This window comes from Pipistrellus kuhlii, unplaced genomic scaffold (genome assembly GCF_014108245.1).
Source record: "Pipistrellus kuhlii isolate mPipKuh1 unplaced genomic scaffold, mPipKuh1.p scaffold_m20_p_13, whole genome shotgun sequence".
In the NCBI taxonomy this organism is placed as follows: domain Eukaryota; kingdom Metazoa; phylum Chordata; class Mammalia; order Chiroptera; family Vespertilionidae; genus Pipistrellus; species Pipistrellus kuhlii.
The window spans coordinates 18,556,323-18,570,014 of NW_023425438.1; the positions used below are offsets into that span (position 1 = coordinate 18,556,323).

Below are 13,692 nucleotides of genomic sequence, written 5' to 3' on the forward strand. Positions count from 1 at the left end.
CCAGGCTTGTGCTTTGACTGGGAATCAAACTGGTGACCTCTTGGTGCATGGTTTTGACCCTCATCCACTGAGCACACCAGCGGCCAGGCTAGTTGGTTCCTTTTTCAAAAGCTTTTTCTTCTTCTTTTGTTTTGAAAGTAATTTTTTAAAGACTCTGAATTTAGTAAGTAGATAAATGAGTTGATATTTTATTTGTGTTAGACCAGGCGTCTGTTAAAACAGAAGTAACATTTATTTTGGCTAAACAGTTTCTGTTCTGCATATGTGTTTACATAGCTTTTTCACACTCCATAAATTGAGCAGAACAAGTACTCATAGTTTTGGATTGACTAAATTTTTCTGAAACATTTTTCAAGGAAATGGGTATTAATATCACCAATTTTATCTAAATATTATCACTTCATCTTTCCTCGTTTGTTTCTAAGAAGTTATTATCAAGTTGATCTTGATAGTAGTTTTTATACTAAAGCATCCTATCTAATAAAAGAGTAATATGCAAATTAACCACAAATTAACCATCACTCCGCGACAAAAATGGTGGTGCCCATAGCCACAAGATGGCCATTGCCCATAGCCATAAGATGGTGGCGCCCGTCCTCCTGGCCCCACCGAAGTCCCCACGTCCGCCCAGCGGCAGCAGTCTAGGATGTCTAGCTGGGAGGTGCCCGCCCCCCCCCTCCCATGCCGTGATCCCTGCCCAGTGGCGGCAGTCCGGGGTGTCCGGCTGGGAGGTGCTAGTGCCTGGTGTGACCTTGGCCAGCGGCAGCAGTTTGGGCAGGGGTCTCAGACCTGCAGGGCCACGCACCGAAGCGGTGGTGGAAGCATGGGCTAGGGTCTCAGGCCTGCAGGGCCGTGCACCAAAGCCTTGCAATCCCTGGCCACGGCGGCAGCCAGAGCTGGGATCTCAGATGGGCAGGGCTGCGCACCCAAGGTGCGACTCCACAGCGGCAGCCTGGGCTGGGGTCTCAGGCCAACAGGGCCGCGCACCCCTGCCTTGCGATCTTCAGGTCAGGCTGAGATGGCTGACTGGGCTGGGGTCTCAGTCTGGCCAGGGTATGATCCCCTTCCAGCAGTGGCAGCCTGGGGTCTCATTGAGTCACACCAGCCAAGCAGATATGGAGGAATCTTAAATGTTTCTTTTTTAAAAAATATATATTTTATTGATTTTTTTTACACAGAGGAAGGGAAAGGGATAGAGAGCTAGAAACATCTATGAGAGAGAAACAGTGATCAGCTGCCTCCTACACATTCCCCACTGGGTATGTGCCCCCAATCAAGTTTCATGTTGTTGGCCAGAATTGAACCTGGGACCCTTGATTCTGCAGGCCAATGCTCCATCCACTGAGCCAAACCAGTTAGGACTGCCCAATATGTTAAAGAAAAAACCCTATCTAATAAAGAGGGAATATGCAAGGGCGGACATTTGGGGGTGTCCGAGTTGTCAGGGGAGGGCAGTTGGGGACAATCGGGCTGGCAGGGGAGCAGTTAGGCATTGATCAGGCTGGCAGGCAGAAGCAGTTAGGGGCAATCAGGAAGGCAGGCAGGAGAGAGTTGGGAGCCAGCAGTCCTAGATTGTGAAAGTGATGTCCCCTAAACAGGCAGTCGGACATCCCCAAGGGGTCCCAGATTGGAGAGGGTGCAGGTTGGGCTGAGGGACCCTACTCCCCCGCACAAATTTCATGCATCAGGCCTCTAGTGTTTTTAATATTTTTGCTATATGTGCACACATCTAAGCTAGTCTGTTGACTTGTAAATATTGTAATTTTACATAAATAGCATCAGACCTTCTCCAACTTGCTTTGTTTTTATATTTATTCATGGTGATAAATGTAAATGTAACTCATATTTTTAACTTCTATAGAATGTTACATTGCATCATTGTGTGCTTCTCCTTGTAGGTACTCGACAGTGGGTACTCTATAATCTGGGTACTCCATATAATCGGACAATTCCATAGGAAGTTATGTGCATCTTTACCAGACATTACTCTGAGTTTTTCTGGTGCTGTTCTAGTTCTTGATTTTCTATGTGACCTGTTTTTTCCCTCTGGGAATTTTCAGGCTTTTTATTTCAGCAGTATTTTGAAATTTCAGTTACCTTTTTTATTGTTGTGGCTCAACTTTCAGTTTTGCTATGCACTTTCAATCACTTAACTTGTTTTAGTGCTGGGAAACTTTTCTGAATAATTTCTTTGATAAATGTCTTCTCTTTGCTTTTTTTGTTTCTAAAATATTAGTTGGATGTTCTACTCTGGACTGATCTTAAAATTCTTTGTTGTATTCTCTCCCATTTTTAGTCTCTTTATTTTGGGATTGGGGGCGAGGGAGATGGGCGAATCCTACTTTTTGGGTTGTTTTTCCAATTTGATTTTGTAATCTTGTAATTTTTAAAAGATTTTTTCATTGATTTTTTTTTTTTTTTTTTTTTTTTTTTTTTGAGGAAGGGAGGAGGAGAGAGAAACATCTATGTGAGAGTGAGAGACATGTATTGGCTACCTTCTGCTTGTCCTCCCCCACATCCCATTTCGGATCAGTTGCAATCTGGCTTTGTACCTGACTGGGAAACCTTGGTAATCCTTGGGTGCACTCCTAACCAGCTGAGCCACTCTGGCCAGGCATAACCTTTTATTTTCAAAGGTCTGTTCTCTTCTTAGTTCATAAGAGCACTTTCTTTTTCTCTGAAACACATTTTTATAACATCCCATTCATGTTTCATGAATACAGTACTCATTTCTCTTGAGAACCCCCCCTTTTTTTTCTACTCTGCTCTTTTTCCCCCCTTGATTTGTTTATTGTTTCTTTTTATTTATTATGCATTTCATCTTTGATGTTTTCCTTCATTGTCTGGTAATCTTTGAATGGCTATTCATGTTTAAGTTTGGAAGTTTTATGTGAATGGACAAGGACAGTCATTTGGTAGGCCTCCTTGTATGGAGACCTGACCCCTGACCATTTCAAGTATTCCTGAATGTGAGTAATCTGAAATTACTTTTTTGATACTGTTGAATTTCCTTAGAGAGCAATAAAATTGTTTACCTGAGATTTATAAAAAAATTTTTTCCTTGTTTTTTTTTTTTTGTATTCATATCCATTCCATTTATAGTTTTTTCTATTTTCTTGAAGGAAGCAACATTAAGCAAAGGAAAATGATTGATTTTGATGGGCTGTCTTCCCCCTACCCTCATTACAATTGACTATTTTGTGGGCATGGTAAATTCAAATGCTATTTAGTATTTAGTAGTTTCTTGAGTTGAGTGATAGGCAGAGATAGTTGAGGATGCAAAATGTACCAACTAGAAAAAAAACAAACTGGTAAACTGAACTAAAAACTTAGAACATTTGCTCTTCTAAAAGACACTAAGAAAATGAAAAGAAAAGCCACAGACTGGGAGAAAATATTCACAAAACAAATATGTTTATATCCAAATTACATATTTTAAAAACGCTACAATTTAATAATGGAAGACCTTTTAAACAATGGTTGCCAACCTTTCGGACCTCACAGACCACTGTGGTTCATGGACCACCATTTGGCGAGCGCTGCTTTAAAAGGGACAAAAGATTTGAATAAACACATCACAAAGAAATACCAATGCATAATAAGCACATGCAAAGGTGCTCAATATCTACAGGCATCAGAAAAATGCAAATTAAAATCACACTGAGATGCCATGTACACTAATTTATAAAATTTCTGAAAGTTGAGTTGGGAAGTTGAGTGTTTAGCATTCATTATGCAAATTTATAGCTTAACTCTGGTTTTCAGTAAGTTTTTTTTTTTTTTTTAACATTTTTATTTATTTCAGAGAGGAAAGGAAAGAGAGGTAGAAACATCAATGATGAGAGAGAATCATTGATTGGCAACCTCCTGCACGCAACCCGAGCATGTCCCCTTGATGGGAATCGAAACTGGGACCCTTCAGTCTGCAAGCCAGTCTGCTCCATCCATTTATAAAGCCAAACCAGCCAGGGCTTCAATAAGTCTTATCCTGGCTTTCAATCATGAACCTTTGTAGTTCAGACTATTCAAATTAAACTTCTGGTCTTTTTCTGTGTGTGGTAGTTTTAATACATGTCTGCAAGTTTTTTCTTTTTTCTTTTTAATATATTTTTACTGATTTCAGAGAGGAAGGGAGAGAGAGAAAGAGAGAGAGGGAGAGAGAATCATTGATTGCCACCTTCTACACACCCCACTCTGGAGATCGAGCCCACAAGTCTGGCAAGTGCCCCCACCGGAAATGGAACTGTGACCTCCTGGTTCATAGGTCGATGCTCAACCACTGAGCCACACCAGCTGGGCGGCAAGTTCTTTTTTAATTTTCCTCTGTGAGAGGTGGGTCTATGTCTTCTACTCTTGAATCTAAGCTGGCCTAGTTACTTGCTTATAACTGACAGACTGCAGCACTGGTGACACTCAGAAAAGGCCAAGTTGTTATTTCCTGGTTCCCTTGGGACATTCCCCTTGGGGAAAGCCAGGTGCCATGTAAGAAGTCTGAGTAGTTTGAGGTAGTTGAACTGGAGAGACCACATACAGGCTTTCTCCAGCTGAATTAAGTCCCAGCCGAATTCCTAACGAACAGCTCCAATTTACTACAACCATTTAATAAGTTTTCAGGTGAATCTTCCCAAAATCTGAGAAATCTGAGAAACTCAGTGGCAACTGCCCATTGAGCTCTTACAGTGAGTGAGCCAGTATTGATGCACTATTATTAACTAAAACCCACACTTACTCAGCTTTCATGATTTTTTTAACCTAATGTCTCGTTCTCTATTCCAGAATTTAATTTAGGATATACTACATTACATTAAATTACCATGCCTCCTTAGGCTCCTTGTGGCTGTGAGAGTTGCTCTAACTTTCCTTGCTTTTTTAGGTCCTTGCTAATTTTGAGGAGTACTAGTCAGGTATTTTATAGAATGTCTCAATTGGTATTTGTCTAATGCTTTCTTAGAGATTAGACTGGGATTGTGGGGCTTGGGGAAGAAGACCAGAGATGAAATGCTGTTTTCATACTGCAAACATGATGATGACTGTTGATTTGACCTTGGTTAGTTGGCTGAGATAATGTGTGTCTGGTTTCTCCGCTGTGAAGTTAGTTACTCCCCTCCCCCTATTCTTTTTGTGCTTTCTGGAAAGAAAGTCTCTTTGCCCAGTTTAAGAGGTGGGAAATTAAGGTCCACCTGTTTGAGTGCGCAATATCTACATAAATTATTTGGAATTTTTATACACTGGAGATATGACTATTCTCTCACATTTATTCAGTCACTTATTTTAATCCATGTGGACTCATGGATATTTTATAATTTAATATTGCTTTATTTATTTTGTTATTTTTGAGCTACCATAGGATAGGAGTTGTGAATTAGTTTTTTCTGTTTTGGTTCTCTCCTCCTGTATTACCTGTATTTTTTATTTTGGCATTGTGTTATTTGACGTATCACTGCGCTTAAATTTTCTTTGTGATTTATATTTCTTTTAAAACTGGATTCTCCCTCCTTCATCCCCCCTCCCCCAAATATGACCTAATTTGCTATTTTGTGGCCATTATTTCTTTTGTATTGCATTAGTTGCCCATATTATCTTTCATGTTCAATCTTTCTGGGTCTCTTTATTGTGGCTCAATTTTTATTTTATTTTTTTTTATTTATTTTTATTTTTTAATATATTTTTTTTATTGATTTTGTACAGAGAGGAAGGGAGAGAGATAGAGAGCTAGAAACATCGATGAGAGGGAGTCATCGATTAGCTGCCTCTTGCATACCCCCTACTTGGGATATGCCTGCAACCAAGGTACATGCCCTTGACCGGAATCGAACCCGGGACCTCTCAGTCCCCAAGCCGACGCTCTATCCATTGAGCCAAACCGGTTTCGGCTGTGGCTCAATTTTTAAAATGTAGCATGTAGATAGATGATTTTGTTTTGGAAGTTCTTTTTTTTTTTTTTTTTTTTATAGGTGTTTATATTTATTAACAGTGTCATTGTTTTAGGTTGTTATTTGCTTTCTCTTTTTAATGTTTGAAATTTTAAAATATTTTACTGTTTCTTTTGGGCATGTTTTTTCTTTGTGACTTAGACATTTTATAATCTATTTCATCGATGACTATCTTTATAATCTGTACTAAGAAAGGGGTAATATGCTAATTAGACAGGGTGACCAGACATCTTCCAGACGTCTGATTTCCTTCCGGACACTTAAGGGGCAACCAGACCAGTTGGGGGTCAATCAGGCAGGCAGGTGAGCAGTTAGGAGCCAGAGGTCCCTGATTGTGAGAGGGACATCCGACTGCCAGTATCAGGCTTAAACCAGCAATCAGACATCCCCCAAGGGGTCCCTCGTTGGAGAGGGTGCAGGCCAGGCTGATGGACTCCCCCCTCCCCTGCATGATTTTCGTGCACTAGGTCTCTTGTTATGTAATAAATCTGAAAGATGGTGGCAGTTAGTTTACTTCTAGTATTTCCTACTTTTTATCTTCTACCATCTGCTTTTGATTCTTCAATTACCACTCTTTATAGTAGTTAATTTCTGTTATATTTTGAAAATAAAATGTATTTTAATAAACACTGCCTTTATAATTATTCAAAGTGTGGATACATTTTGGGGGACACCTTGTATATCTGTCACTTTACTTAATCATGCTAAACAAATGTGACCTTCTCTCCCCCAAGAAAGAAAAAATATCACACATTTGCTACCTGTACCTTCGCCTCTTTCCTGCACCTTCTAGTAGTGTTGTTTTATTTTTTCTATTTGATTATGATTTATGTTTATCATTGCTTTTTAAAAAATATATTTTATTGATTTTTTTACAGAGAGGAAGAGAGAGGGATAGAGAGTTAGAAACATCGATGAGAGAGAATCATCAATCAGCTGCTTCTTGCACCACCCCTACTGGGGATGTGCCCACAACCAAGATACATGCTCTTGACCTGAATTGAATCCAGGACCTTTCAGTCTGAAGGCCAACGCTCTATCCACTGAGCCAAACTGGTTTCAGCTGTTTATCATTACTTTTAAAAATATGTTTTTATTGATTTCAGAGAAGAAAGACGAGGGAGAGAGAGATAGAAATATGAGAGAAAATCATGGATCAGCTGCCTTTTGGTACCCCTCACCAGGAATTGAACTGTGACCTCCTGGTTCATAGGTCAACACTCAACCACTGAGCTACATGGTTTGGACTATCATCACTTTTCTAGTCATTTCTTATTTAGCTGAATTTGATCTCTTTATTGTGTGTGTGTGTGTGTGTGTGTGTGTGTGTGTGTGTAATTAAAAAAAATTTTAAGAATGGGCCTAAGAGAATGAAATTGCATTCTTTCATGTGTGGGAGGTAAACTTTCTCTACCCTCGAGATAAGGGGGCTGGTGAATTAAACTGATAAAATACAGAGAAGCAAAAAAAAAAAAAAAAAAAAAAAAAAAGATAAAGTTTATTTACGGGAGCCCAAATAAGTTAGAATTTAGAGTTGATATGCCATTTTAATGGGGAAGTGGATGGAGAGGAGGGGCACTTATGGAATAACAAAAGACATAGGAAAGACAAATAGTTCTTTAGGAGAGTAGATTGAGGGGGGCATCTTCTGACAATGTTTGATGTCTTATCTTAGTGCTGACTTCTCATCTCAGGTGATAGAAGTCAATCTCCCATTATTGGAAGCCTCCCTTTGGAGTGAGGGATTTTTGTCTCATTTACCGTATTTTTCGGACCATAAGACGCACCGGACCATAAGACGCACCGTTTTTAGAGAAGGGAAATGAAGAAAAAAAGATTCTGAAACAAATAGTGTCCTAAAATATTTTATGTGCATTAAAACCCAACATCACAGTCATAAACACATGTAATCAACCCTGTAAAGTAAACAGCAGCATTTAGAACCATTTTAGAGCCGGGCAAGCACACAGAGACCACACAGAGCCGGGCAAGTGAAAAAACTTTTTTTTTAAAGTATATGTGTAGGCTATATTTGGACCATAAGACGCAGGGACTTTTCCCCCCCACTTCTGGGGGGAAAAAAGTGCGTCTTATGGTCCGAAAAATACGGTAGTTCTTTGTGAAGACTCTGCTTTTTTAGATAGTAAGGGGAGTGGAGTTCAGACAAAGCCTCTTTGCATCTGATGATTTGTTCATGTCTTCAGCTCGATATAATTTTGATGCCTCTGTGATATAATTTGTAATCCTTTCACATGTTTGAAAGGACAACAGTTTAGTTTATATAAAACACTTGTGTCATCCTTTGCTTCCTTCAAGTGTTTGACACTGTTTCACTTCTCTGCATTGCATTTTGGAAGACTAAAACTAGCCTGATTTATCTATTCCTCTCCTGCTTTAAATTGCTGTATTTAGGAGAGTGCATGGAAGAGAGTGAGGGATTGAATTCTCATAGAATTCTTTATTTGCCTTTAAAATATAGTAGCTTAAATATATTGTTTTTTCCCCCATAACTTAAATTGTAAATATGTTTTCTCCAAATTCTTAGTAGACCATGATGTATAATACTACATCCTGTAGGTGAGGTTTTATTAGCCTCAACATCATTGATAACTTTTTGCTGCAGGGATGGCCTGTGTATTATAGGATGTTTTAGAGCCTTCCTGCCTCTCTACTAATTAGATGCCAATAATTCTCCCTCCACTCCACTCCCTCCCTATGCCAGTTGTGACCATAGAAGCCTCTAAACTTTGCAAAATGCCCTCTGGGGGTCAAAATCTTTTCTGGTTGAGAAACCAGTTATACATGTAATCCATTCTTCTATTGTTAGAAATACAAATTATTTTCAGTATAAGTAGCACTCTAATGAATATCATTATGCACAAAGATTTTTCTCTTTTGATCTTTTATGGTGAATTTTACATTACTGATTTCCAATTATATAACCATTTTTCTATTTCTGTTTTGTTATTAAAAATAGGCTATTTGTTTAATGAATTTAATATTTAATCTTTTAAAATAATACAATATTTATGTACAGTTTGGTTTATTTAGAATAACTTCTCAGAAGTAGAATATTGGGTCAGAGTTCTAATTATTATGTAATCTTGGTATTTTTAGAATGCATTTCCGAGCTGGGATTGGCAAAATCACAGGTAGAGAGGTTTTCCATAGCCAGTTGAGAATCCTTGCACCAGCTTGGTTTGTATAAAGTTCTACCTATCTGAGGCTTGCATGTTACTTTAATTTTTTAAATAAACTTTTACTTTTGAAATAATTTTAGGTGTATAGAAAGCCATAGGCTAGGACCCCTGTAAACTGGTTTTCTTATATTACCATGGTGTATTTGTCTAAACTAAGAAACCAGCATTTGTACTATTCTGTTAACCAAACTCCAGACTCTATTTGGATTTTACCAGTTTTTCTATTCTCTTTTTCTGTGCTGGGGTCCAATCTGGGTACCACATTACATTTAGTAACCTTGCTTTTTGAGTCTCTAAAAATTTATAGATCACTATTTTGATTTTTAAAAACAATACAAACCGCTTTAAAATGCATTAATCACTTAAGCCTTGAGATGAGAATGCCAGTTCTAGGCTATTGCTTTTGTTTGAATTCTGACTTGCTACATAAATTTTGTTATCTAGGTATACTAGGTATTTCAGTTTTCCCAATTATAAAATAAGAATATTCATAATACTAACTTTACTAAATTATTGTTTGTTGTAAACGACATAGTGAACATCAATCTCTTAATATAAAGCCTGGCTTACAGAGCTCATACAAAAAAAAAAACCTAAACATTATTATTACTGCTATACTAGTAACCCTGCGCATGAATCCGTGCGCGCCAGTGGCTTTTTGTGGGACCTGGCTGTTCTGCTCCTGCTGCCTAGAGGCTCTCTGCAGCCCAGAGGCCCATCCGCACACGGCCTGGCCAGAGGCCCTCCATGGCAGGTGTGGAACACTTGCCTCGTCTCCAAGGCAACAAAGCAAGCATTCCGCCAGGCTGCTCATGGTGCCCGCTCTCAGTGGCTGCCCCCCCCCCTCCCGTCCACATACACACACCTCCTCAGGACTGGGGGACTCTGGCAGGACTGAGAGGACTGGGCACCGCCATCTTGTGGCTATTGGCATCATCTTTGTGATGGAGTGATGGCTGATTTGCATATTACCCCTTTATTAGATAGGATGTGCTACTTTTTAGTCAAAAGAAAGAAACCCTTAGGAAAAAATGTCCATAGGCCTAAATCAGTGGTCAGCAAACTCATTAATCAACAGAGCCAAATATCAACAGTACAACAATTAAAATTTCTTTTGAGAGCCAAATTTTTAAAATTTCTCCTAACACCACTTCTTCAAAATAGACTTGCCCAGGCCATGATATTTTGTGGAAGAGCCACACTCAAGGGGCCAAAGAGCTGCATGTGGCTCGTGAGCTGCAGTTTGCCGACTGTGGGCCTAAAACATCCCTGACACCACTTCATCCTTTTTGATAGGAAGCAGATGGGATTGACAGATTGTGCTCTTTTTAAGCAAGGCTTGTCCAATTTCCATGTGGCTCCTTTAGAAGAGTGTGCAAGCTGTAGAAAGGAGAATGGGAATTTTGTAGTATCTAAATGTCCTTTGTTGAAATTTTAATAATTTACTTTGTAAAGATTTTTGGCTGGATATTTCTTTGAGAATTGTTTGCTTTATTGATACTAGTTTTTCTAAAGGATTAAAATTTAAATGAGTTAATTTGTGAAGCATTTAAGCAGTGCATGTTGCAGAATGAGCACTATGGAAATATTTGCTTATTCCTAGGTCCCTCAAACGATATAAAAGCATATTTTGGTTACTTGTTATAACAAGCCTCTGGAGCAAATATTAATTGAAATAAGAGGTAAGAGGACCGTTAGCCCTCTCAGATAGTCGCCTGGTTGTCCCTGAAGGGGCTTGCTTTCTGATCAAACCTCTTGGCAGTCTGTTGCCATTGTACTGTAGAGATGGATTCAAGCAACTAAAGATAACTTTGGTCATAGTATCTGTCATTTGTACTTATGTGAAGGAATAAAGAGAGATCAAAATTGTTTAGGCAGTTATTTCTTGTATCTGTCCTGCAATTTAAATTTCATTCCCATAAAAAATATCCAAGTATAGTTGTTCAGGATGCCTAATTTTGGCAAAACCTAGAAAGACAGCACTAAAATTTTTTTTAAAATTCTGGTTAGGAAGAATTTCACATGTACATAAATGCTGAAATGATAGTAGATACTGATTTCTCATGTGCCTATCACCGTATTTCAGTAATCATTGACAGAGAGTCAATAGTATTTTTAAATTGCATTTAGACTTCATTTTTGTAGTAGTTCCTCAAGGAAATGACAATGCATTCAAATGGATGTATCTGCTGGGTCTTAATTGTCCATTGTGTCAAAGTAGGTAATTGTTTCTTTGCTTGTAAAGGGGAAAAAAAACTTTGGGTATCAAATATATTGACATTTATTTTAGATCCTTATTGATTATAGGAGTCACTCTTAAGGAATGTTCCTAGTTTGAAATAACATTTATTAAATGACATTCAATTTATATAGTTTTTATTACAGTTGAATGTTTAAAGTGGAAAAGGTATATCTATAATAATAAAAGCATAATATGCTAATTAGAACAGACATTCTTCTGGACGTCCTTTCTTCCAGACAAAGCCACAGCAGGCAGGGAGGCAGCAGAGGCCCACTGCCATGGCGGGGCAGGGCCAGGGCCAAAGCCCTTGCACAAATTTCGTGCTCCGGGTCTCTAGTGTATAATAGAGAGTATTTCTTTTATTTCTGTCTTCCGAGCTCTTGATTTCTCTTCCCCAGAGGTTCCAGTTTATTTTTTAAAGCTCTCTGGTACTTGTGTGCTTGCTCACACACACACACGTGTGTGTGTGTGTATATATATATATATATATATATATTTTTTTTTTTTTTGTAGGCTATTATGTTTTACCTATATATCATTAAATATGAATCTTGATTCTCCTATTAATCAGTTCCCAAATGGGTGATAGTAAGATGGTTCATTTATTTACTTATTTATTTTTACAATATACAAAATAAATTTATTTCAAGATTGTAGATACAAAATAATTATACATTTACATTCAATAAGCATTAATACTTGAAGAAAAATATTTTAAATAATATTTTCAAAACTGTACCACGTAGTATAAAATCACAAAAGTTGTAGGAAATATTAAAAATCTGCAAATAGCCGGGACCGGTTTGGCTCAGTGGATAGAGCGTCGGCCTGCGGACTGAAAGGTCCCGGGTTCGATTCCGGGCAAGGGCATGTACCTTGGTTGCGGGCACATCCCCTGTAGGGGGTGTGCAAGAGGCAGCTGATCGATGACTCTCTCTCATCGATGTTTCTAACTCTCTATCCCTCTCTCTTCCTCTTTGTGAAAAATCAATAAAAAATATATATATTTAAAAAATGACAACAAAAGTATTGTATTTATTATAAAAAATATACATATATATATATAAAATCTGCAAATACCAGGATTACTTCTATTATAATCTAAAATATTTTTTCCCCCTTTGGCTCTTTTTATCATTTTACGTTGTTCATTCCACAAATGAGTGAAATTATGTGATATTTATTTTTCTCCAACTGACTTCACTTAGCTAAGATAGTTTTATATACTTTACTTTTTCTAACAGTGCTGCAGTGAATATTTGTATATATAGGAGTAAACCTATAGGTTCATAGAATTTGGTTGAAGAATATGTACAATTGCAATTTTGGATAGATTTGATGAAATTTCCTTTTACTGAGATCGTACCAGTTTAATAATATCAGCAGTGTGTATTTCTGCATATTCTTGTGGAGAAAATGATTACCAAACCTTTGATCTTTGCCAGTTTGACCCATGAAATTGATACCTCAGTGTATTCTTAATTTTCATTTCTTTTATGATTATGAGGTTGGACATATTTTAAGATCCATTTGTGGGGGGTGTTCCTGGTCCATTTTTCTATCACCTTGGTCATTTTCTTACTTATTTATAGGACCTTTATATTAGGGAGATTAGTTTATGATTAGAAATGCAATTCCTTAAATCTTACCAAGTAATGTGTTATTGTTTTACTTTAGGCTTCTTTAGCTTTTTAAATTAAAATAACCATTGATATAGTTTAAAGAACAACATAGTTCTCGAAGGCCCTGTTCATGGAGATTCACCAGAACCAACATTTCTAAATCTTAGTTCCTGATTTCTTTAGAGTTTATCTTCAAATCTCTAACTCATGTGCTTCTTGATCACCCCCCATTTTTAGGAATTATTTATCTCATTACTGGAGATGAGATTTACCACTTTCACCCCAGTACTCCAAATACACACCCAAACTTCCCGTTCTTCCTTATCGGATCAAGAGAGGATTATTTCTTGTTCTATATATTGAACCTTAGAGTTATTGTATAAGTTGAATTATAAAAAAAACTTTAACCAGGTTTTGTTTCTTGGTTTTCCTTTCTCCTATAACTGTGGTTCTCAACTTGCACATATGATGCACCAGAGATGCTTTAAAAAATTACTGATATCTTAATCCCATCCCCAGAGATTCTGATTTAATTGGTTTGATGATTGTAAAGTGCTAGGATTTTGAAACCATTGTTGTAGAAAAAGGATGTGCAGGGAAATTTTCTTGTTTTGTGTATGTGGTGGTTTTTTTCTGTTCAATAAATTCAGATAACTCCTATCCAAGTATATTTTTTAGATTTACTAGAGAATAAA

At 37.7% G+C, this 13,692-nt stretch overlaps 1 protein-coding gene across 8 annotated transcripts in view; it reads left to right on the plus strand.

Annotated features, from left to right (window-relative positions):
• The window catches only part of PPM1B (protein phosphatase, Mg2+/Mn2+ dependent 1B), a 67,912-nt gene that overhangs the window by 17,544 nt on the left and 36,676 nt on the right, over positions 1-13,692 (plus strand). The window lies entirely within an intron of this gene.